Source organism: Arvicola amphibius, chromosome 9, assembly GCF_903992535.2.
Source record: "Arvicola amphibius chromosome 9, mArvAmp1.2, whole genome shotgun sequence".
Lineage (NCBI taxonomy): Eukaryota > Metazoa > Chordata > Mammalia > Rodentia > Cricetidae > Arvicola > Arvicola amphibius.
In genome coordinates this window covers 2,952,413-2,961,605 of record NC_052055.2, presented here as the reverse complement: position 1 = coordinate 2,961,605, position 9,193 = coordinate 2,952,413, and positions in this window count along the sequence as shown.

Genomic DNA, 9,193 nt, shown 5'->3' with positions numbered 1-9,193 from the left:
AAACCTGCCTCAAAAAAAAAAAAACAAAAAGGAAAAAAAAAAACGGCATATTTCAGCTAATTTCTATTCTTTTTCTCATGCAGAATCCTTTTATGTCTGTTTAAAGTATTACAGCACATGGGCCGGTGAGAGGGCTGGGGGGGGGGGGGTGAAAGACTTCCTGCGTAGGCTTGGACAGCATGGTTTGACCCCAGGAACCCACACAAAGGCGGCCAGGCGGTGGTGGCGCACACCTTTAATCCCAGCACTTAGGAGACAGAGGCAGGTGGATCTCTGAGTTCGAGGCCAGCCTGGGCTACAGGGTAAATTACTTCTAGGACAGCCAGGGCTACACACAGAGACCCTTTCTCAAAAAAACAAAATGAAAAATTAAAATGGTGAGTAGAGTCTCTCCACGGACTGTCCTTTCCTCCATACACGCGTGTGAGCACACACGCCGTGCACACGGTAATAAAGCATCGACATCCCGTGGCATGTGTGTCCATACACACAATAATAAAGGATTGAGATATGCCGTGGATGTGCGCCCCCCCCCCCCAATAATAAAGCATTGAGGCATGTAGCACCATTCTACAGAACTGTTAGGTGTGGGTGCATAAGACGTTTGGAGATGCGGTAACAGAGCCAGCCCACGTCCACACCTCTGCTTTAAGCTGAGAGCAGTTTTGAAGGTGCTGCATGGTCGTCATTTCCTCCGATTGCTGTGATCATCATTTCACGTGTTCAGGGTTAACTCTAAATATAAAGACTAAGTTAGAGCTGTGTGGGCTGTTACCGAAACTCCGGCTCTAGAAAATAAAAACAAGTTTTGCAGTAGTTTCTAGGTCGCTGGCGCTGAAAGTGGCAGAGGGCTGCAGGCTAGAACCCTGGCTAGTCCACTTCCGTGGGTTCAGGCTGTGCTCTGGGCTGCGACTCCTTAGAGCAAAGACGAATGCAGGGAATCAGACACATCTCCCTAGCCCAGAAGTCCTTCCCATTCTTACCTTACACTCCTGGGCTCAGGAAAAGCCCCTCCCATGTTAGCTGCTGTCCTGACTTAGAAGGGGAAGAGACTTAACAGCTGTCAGGTCTGTGTTCCCCTTCATGGAACCTACGGCATTTATTTATTACTTTCAGGAATTGTGATTTTGGATCAGCCAGTGGGAGCTGTGGTTTCTGCCGCTGAACATGTAGACCCGGTGCCAGCAGCTCCGGCGCTACCTAACATGAACTGGCCGTGTTCAAAAACATAAACTCTCTGTGGAGATTCTGTGTGTAGGACAGAAATAGCGGCCTCTCAGCTGAGTTATAACTAATAGAAACGGTGACTAACTTGTTTCCGTGCCGAGGGCATGCCGTGCCCTACAGAGGGCTGAGACTGTTGTTACCCCATAAAGAGAACAGTCCTTAAAAGGTTAAGTGTGGGCCTGGGGAGATGGCTCTGCGCATAAAGTGCGCATTGAGCAAGTTTGAGGAGCTGAATTTGAGCCCTCTAGACCCGTCTTAGCAGGGTGTGCATGGCGGGTGGAACCAATGTTCCTGCAGGGAGATAAGCAGAGACAGGGAATCCAGAAGCTCTGGGCCCAGCGAGCCACATGAACACTGCAGCAGGGACCCACCCACACTTCATAGACACACACACACCATCTACACATAACACACAACTCACACCATATACACAACACACACACACCGTCTACACATAACACCACTTATGGGATAGGACAGCCTGGCTGTCTACACTACGGGTCACTGTTCTCAGCACCTGCCTAGCCCAGAGCAGAGGGACACAGGCATCGATGTCTGCAGGCAGGGAGGCTGAAAGCTTTCTGGTGGCCACAGTCTTTACTACGTGCCAGCCAGAGAGGAAGCAGAGGGCCCCTACCCTGTCCTATCCCTTAAGTGCTGAGGAGGAAGGGCAAGGAGCCCTGCTGTGCAGAAGGCTGGGCACCTGCGGCCCCTCCTTGGATTCCCAGGTCCTCCTCTGCCTGTTCCTCTAGGGTGTGAGGCAAAATCAGGTCCACTTGATCTTCAGCGAAAGGCTGCTTCCCTGTCTGGAAGGACAACTCTCAGGCTGTTTTGTCTGTCCCCAAAGACAGCGGGGATTCAATCTCAGTTGAGGAGAAAACAGTCTAGGCACAAAGGGTATTTGCTTCATTTGGAAAATTTCAAAAGGCCATAAATAAGAGTGTGCAAAAACCAAGGTGCCCCGGAGCGAGCAGGCAGGCTAGGGTGGAGGCACCGAGCTCCAGCTGCAGCTTCCATGATGCCTGGCCAGAGGCTGTTCTGGCAAAGCCAGCAGCTGCAGGCCACAGGGAAGACCCAGTGAGCTTGGTGGCTTGGTAGGTCCTGGAAGGAGGGGCTGGGCTAGGGAGGCTCCCTGCTTTTCTCCTGGATTCTACAGTCACACCACACCAATATTACATCTGGGGACTGAGCTGAGATGCTGGGAGAGTCAGCAAAGGGCAGCTTTCCCAGCATCTCAGCTCAGTCCCCAGACTGATTCATGGATTCATGGCATCTTTGCCCCTTCCTCTTGGCCCACAAAGTGCACAGCTTACCACTGTCCCACATGGTGCCTGGGCACTGTTGGGGCGGAAAAACCTCTTGGGTTCAGAGGGTTGGTTAATCAAACAGAGAGAGATTAGCAGAAAATTTTTATTCCTATATGTATCTATATGAATGGTCAGCACCCCCCCCCACACACACACACTCACACACACACATACACACACACACAGAAGTGACTCAGAGGTAGATAGAGCTGGGGTCCACACACCACTTTAACACAGGTGAGGGGCATAAGAGGAGCACTTGCAAGAGGACAAAAGACTTAGGAAAAACACATGGTTCTATAGGGGTCGCGCTGGGGAGCATGGCGGTTTAGTCAAGGTGATTTCTTGATCCTGTGCTGTCTTCTCCTCAGGGATAAGAGCCCCCCATGTGCTGTCTTCTCAGGGATAAGAGCCCACCATGTGCTGTCTTCTCCTCAGGGATAAGAGTCCCCATTTCCTGATGGCCTTTGGAAAGAGAGTCCTGTAACTGTTTCCTTGAGGTGGGTGAATTGGCTTCTCTGAGGGCAGGGCTTCCCAGAAGCCTCTGTAGGGACCGCCTCTCCGGTCAATGCACTTTTAAGGGGCGTGCCCCATCCAAGCTCCCAGAACCTCAAGGCCACATGACCCACGTAGCAGTGGCAGAAAGTGGTGTTCGGGTACTCTGAGGCAAAATTATGGAACAATAAAAACAAAACACTATTAGCCCAGTTACAGAGCTCCCCGTGGGTGGGCTTTTGTGATAAAAGGAACCTCAGTTTGAACTTAGGGAAATGTGAATTTTTCAAGGTCCTGGGATTTGAATTTTAGATGTGTGACTATGTAACACAAGCCACGTATGCCGCTTGAGTTTTCTAGTTCCATATGTGTGTGGCTCAGTATGATAGGCAGGTGGGGCAGCCGTAGGCAGATGCCGTCCATATGCTGTTCCTGGAGCATACAAGAATCCCTGTGCTTTACCCTGAGAACTCAGCAGTGACCCAGCAGATTAGAGACTGGGTCTGTCTGAGATCGTAGGGTGTTTACCGCTCTAGTAGGCGGTGTGAACCCAGGAGAGCAGGGCCTAAAAGTGATGTGAACTGAAGTCTCAGGCAATAGCCAGCTTTTTTCAGAGCATCAAACAGTTATATGCTCTGAGAGTTAAGACGAATCACGTGAGTAAGGTATTTAATCACGAGGACAGACCACACGTGACAAACGTTTTCCCGAGAGGCACACGAATAGCAACAGCTGAAGTAAACTCACTCCAATCCTCTCACCTGGAGGAGCGCACAAACACTCCAAGGACAGTTCTGTTTTGGAGAAACTGAGGTCCCAAGACTTATTCTTTTGGAGGCTTCCCACAAACTCTTAGAATTCTCCCACAATCCCATTCTTGGACTGTTCCTACAAGGGGGTACAAGTAAAAACAATCCCAAAGGAGTCCAGAGCTCTCCCAATTTCCTATCCTGAGAAGGGAGGGTGCTGTGTAGCTCCCCCCCACCTCGTGGATATAGGTGTCGTGTGACACTATTCCTGGGGAGACAGGAACAAACATTCATTCATCTAAGAGAAGGAACCTACAATAAATCAAAATAAGGACACTACCCAAGGCCAACCTGGTGGACCAATGTGTTCTATTGGGGTTACTTACGAGAGTACGGGTTGGGAGTAGAAGCAAGCCTGACTCGAAGACAGCTGCATCCCTCAAAGCCCACCCTAGTGGGTTGAAGAGTGTCTCTGTCATGCAGCTCACTTGCTGACGATGTCTCTCAGTGGTCCTACTACATAGTAAGCCTAGGGAGGAAGAAAGTAGAGAGCCTGGTCAGTTTCAGGGACTTCCTGAAACCTTTGAGCTGGTTACTTCCTGCACCGAAGGAGCTTCCCCGCAGGACAGATGCTACACACGCACACGTCTCGTAGAACAGCCTGTGTCTTGATAGGTTTCCCCTCTGGAGAAACGGCTGCACATCGATAGGGCAAAAGAGGAAATGAGGCAACTCTTAGACGTCATGAAGCAGCCAGGTGAAAGATGATGCTATTAGACCAGGTGGGAGCAACAGAGGCATCAACAGGTGGCCCCGACTGTGTTCTGAAGGTAGAACAGTGAGATAACTCAGGATTGTTTCTTTGTTTTTGAGCCCAAAGCAAGGCATCAGGTCATCTTCAGGAAAGATGAGGTTTATGGTATGTTAGCCTTTGGTAGTAAACATTCCCAAAGCCATGTGCCAAAAGCTTGGTCACCAGCCTGTGGTGCTGTTGGGAAATAACGGAATCTTTAGGAGGTGGGACTACCTGAGAGGGAGTTAGGTCACGGAGGGAGGGGACTTTAGGATTTAGCTGCTGCAGCAGCTTTTCTCTGTGTGTGTGTGTGTGTTTGTTCATGTATGTAGCTATTGTGCAAGTATGTGTACTGTGTGCATGTGTATGTGCATATGTGTGCCGTGTTAGATGGTGCAGGAGCATGTGTGGGTGTGTGTGTGGGGGGGTGTGTGTGGTGTGTGCATGTAGGCACATGACATGGTAGGCATGTAGAAATCAGAGCACACCTTCCTTGTAGGAACCACTTCTCTCCTTCTATCCTTTGGGTTCTGGGGATGGAACTCACGTAGCTGGCTTTGGCAGTGAGTGTCTCTACCCACCAAGCCTTCCTGTCTAGGGATTGGTGAAGAACATAGGTGGTTGTGTCTTTGAGGGCACGCTCAGAGGTGACTGGCATGGGAACAGCAACTGAGGAGAAAGACATGGCCTGACTGGGCAGCACCACCCTAGAGGCTGGGAGCCCGGACAGACTACAAGTCACCACAAGCTCCCTGCTGCCGTGAACACGGAACTCCAGCCTCCTAAGTCTTTCCACATGGACTCACACCAGTGACTCTCCAGGGAGCTGCCAGGCCTCCAGCCTCAGATGGGATGAGAAACATGCACCTAGCTTGTCACTTTTCTTACAGGCTCTTTATCGTAGACCCAGTTTTCCCTGGTATCTGTTATCTTATGTGATGCTGGCACATTTGTCAAAAGAAAGACAGCAACAGGTTCTGATGTGGGGTACGCAAACTCTAGCTAGAGCGCGGCTGTTTCTCACTAACACTCCTTTTCTCCTCCAGGAAATCCTTGCAGCTTATCTCTGTGCCTCTCTCTGCCTTGCCATGCCTGGTTTCTTCTGGTTTTTTTTTTTTGTGTGTGTGTGTATGTGTGACCTTGACAGGCATGAAGTGTCAGAGCTGTAGGGTGTGGGACTGGGGAGAACACAGCAGGAAATACCCCTCACTGGGACAAGGTGACCTGTTGATGCTCCCACATGGTGGTGTGGGAGGCACCTTCATGGCTGCTTCTCCAAGGCCTGCATTCTTCCTCTTCTGTAAGCTGCTCTCTGGGAGCAAGTCCAGGCCTTCTTTTAGGGAGAATGGAAGCTCTGCCTTTGAGGGGAAGGGTAGAGTTCTCTTGTGTTGTAGGAGGCTGCTTGTTTGTTTCTCGCTGCTCAGCCCCGAAATAATCACACAGAAACCATATTATTTACAATATTGTTTGGCTAATAGTTTAAGTGTATTTCTGGCTAACTCATGTTTTAAATTAACCCATCTATTAATCTGTATATTGCCATGAGGCTGTGGCTTACTGGGTAAAGTTCTGGTGTCATTCTCCAGTGGGACTACATGGCTTCTCACTGACTCCGCCTTCTTTCTCCCAGCATTCAATTTAGTTTTCTCCACCTAGCTCTGCTCTACCCTATCACAGGCCCAAAACAGCTTCTTTATTAACCAATGGTATTTACAGCATATAGAGGGAAATCCCACATCACCCTTGGAAGGGAGATTCCTCTCCTTTTTTTTTTTTCTTTTTTTTTTTTTTTTTTGGTTTTTTGAGACAGGGTTTCTCTGTGGCTTTGGAGCCTGTCCTGGAACTAGCTCTTGTAGACCAGGCTGGTCTCGAACTCACAGAGATCCACCTGCCTCTGCCTCCCGAGTGCTGGGATTAAAGGCGTGCGCCACCACCACCCAGCCGAGATGGAAATTTTTAATAATAATAAAAAAAATCCAGGCTGGCCTCAGACTCAAAGAAATTCTCCTGCCTCTGCCTCTGCCTCCGAAATGCTGAGGTTAGAGGTGTGTGCCTGTTGCTGGCCCTTTTGCTTTACTGGAGAGGTGGCTCAGTGGTTTAGAGCACTGACTGCTCTTGTAGAAAACCTGAGTTCAGGTCCCTGCACCACATCAGGCAGCTCACACCTGCCTGAAACTTCAGTTGTAGGGGGAGCTCACACCCTCTTCTAGCCTCCACAAGCTCTTACACTCCCATACCCATACCCTACAGAGACACACGTGTACACACCCCTACAGTGACACACGCACATGCACACAGCCCCACAGAGACACACACATGTACACACCCTTACAGAGACACACACACACATGCACACAGCCCTACGGAGATACACACATGTACACACCTCTACAGACACACACACATGTACACACCTCTACAGACACACACACACGTACACACCCCTACAGAGACACATACATGTACACACCCCTACAGAGCAGAGACACACACATGTACACACCCCTACAGACACACATACATGCACATACTCCTACAGAGATACATATACATGCACAGAATTAAAAATGAAGTCATCTTAATTCAGTATTCTTTGGGGCTAAGGATCACTCTCAGAGCTCCGGGACTGATTCTCTATATAAACTGGGGATGTGTCACAAACCCACAATCTCAGCACTTGGGAAGTGGAGGATCAGAAATTCAAGGTCATTATTGGCTTCCATGGTCAGTTTGAGCCAGTCTGGGATACAAGAGAGCTTATTTTGTTAAAACAATAATAAAATAAACTTCATTCTTCCCCACGATCTAGTTTCCTTTGGCCCACGAGAAGTCGAAAACATCTGGTGTGGGGCAGAGGTTCTGTGGGCCAGCAGAGGCCCTGGAACTTGACACCCCTCCCCCAGCTTCCCCCATCCTTCCCACCGTCCACCCACAGGAGCCCAGAGGGGAACCCCAGGGCCGGAAAGAGCCCATGTTTTCTCTTATGTGGAGAAAAGCAGGTTACCTTTCTGGGGCAGCTGGGCTTCAGGTGTGGACTTGGGGGTGGGGTTCGGAGGAAGGAGGTTGGACTTGGGGGTGGGGTTCGGAGGAAGGAGGCTGGATTTGGGGGTGGGGTTCGGAGGAAGGAGGTTGGACTTGGGGGTGGGGTTCGGAGGAAGGAGGTTGGACTTGGGGGTGGGGTTCGGAGGAAGGAGGTTGGACTTGGGTGTGGGGTTCGGAGGAAGGAGGGCACAGCTGCAGTTCTTGGCTTCAACTCAGAATCCAGGACAGCAAGGCTGCAGAGGGCAGAACGCTGGGGCCTGGTGGAGCCCTGGGGGATGGGGCGTTGCCGTCCCAGTGGGGCCTGTGAAGGGAGAGCATGGACGATCTCTACGCAGGAGCTGGGGACCCCCCTTCCCACCACAGACCTCCAGTTGGGAACACGCAGCCCAGTAGCATGTGGGTGCAACAGAGACTGTACTGGTGGTGGCACGGTCTGAACTGGGTGGCAGAGGATCCCAGGCATGTGGCCAGCTGTATGTGTCTACCGTTGACACTAGACACAGCTCTCGCCTCGAGGGGAGTGAAGATGGTTCCTTCTGTGCCATCCTTGAGTGACTGTGGCCCAGGAACACAGACTTGGGTCCTGAACTTTGTATAAAGCTACAAATAAAAGACAGTCATAAATCTAGACAGGTCTTCAAATACATTATGGGAGGCCACAGGTGGTCACAGCGTAGCAGGGAAACTGCCGTGAGTTTCAGGTATCACTGGATGACAGTTTTGGGTTTGGTGGCCATTAGAGTTCTGCTAATTCCGAAACGTTTTACCGGACCACCAAAAAGATGTTTAGTCCATCTTGGAGGTGAGGGGACTAAAGAGACTAAAGATTCCAGTTCTTCACAAGCACGGAATCCGAATCACTCAGCGTGTAGAGGTTTTCACCCAGACGCGGCTTCCTTTCCTGCAAGCGCTCTATTACATGAGTGTATATATCTGTATATGAATCAGTCTACGCCCCGCAGGGACACCAGAAAAGCCGTCACCACTGAGAGGAAGGTGGTAAAGCTCTCGTTCCGAGCCCACGGGTTTCTCATGAAGACAGTAATGCATCCTGCAAGGACTGGGACACTCTGCAGAAACTCGCACTTCCTCCAGAGGACGGCGTTGAATCTCCCTCCTCGCAGCTGTCTGACCGCTTGTCGGTACAGAGCAGGCGTCCTCCACCACGCTGATTGGTTCCTAGCTTTCGGTCTGTTTGTTTTCCTGCCCAGTGTCCTTTCCCCAGCCTCCTTCCATCTTTCCTGGCGCGGGGGGGGGGGGGGGGGGGGGAACAGCTCTTCCTGCTGTCTGTCCTAGGCGTTCTGTCAGGGAGGGATGCATGGCTCAGGACTGGCCATCACAACTGTGCATCTGGCTAGAGCACCAGAGAGTTGGGCCACAGCCCAGGCCAGCCCTGTCGAAATCACCTTCAGGCAAAGCCACTGAAGCACAGAGCTGGTGTGGAGACATAAATATCTATAGTATCCTGAAAGCAGCTTTGGGGCTCTGGAGTCCAACACCCCATGACTGCTTTTGGTTACATACAACGTACAGGAGGTAACTGAGCTGAGTTTCTGCCCTGACCACCACGAGCCTGAACA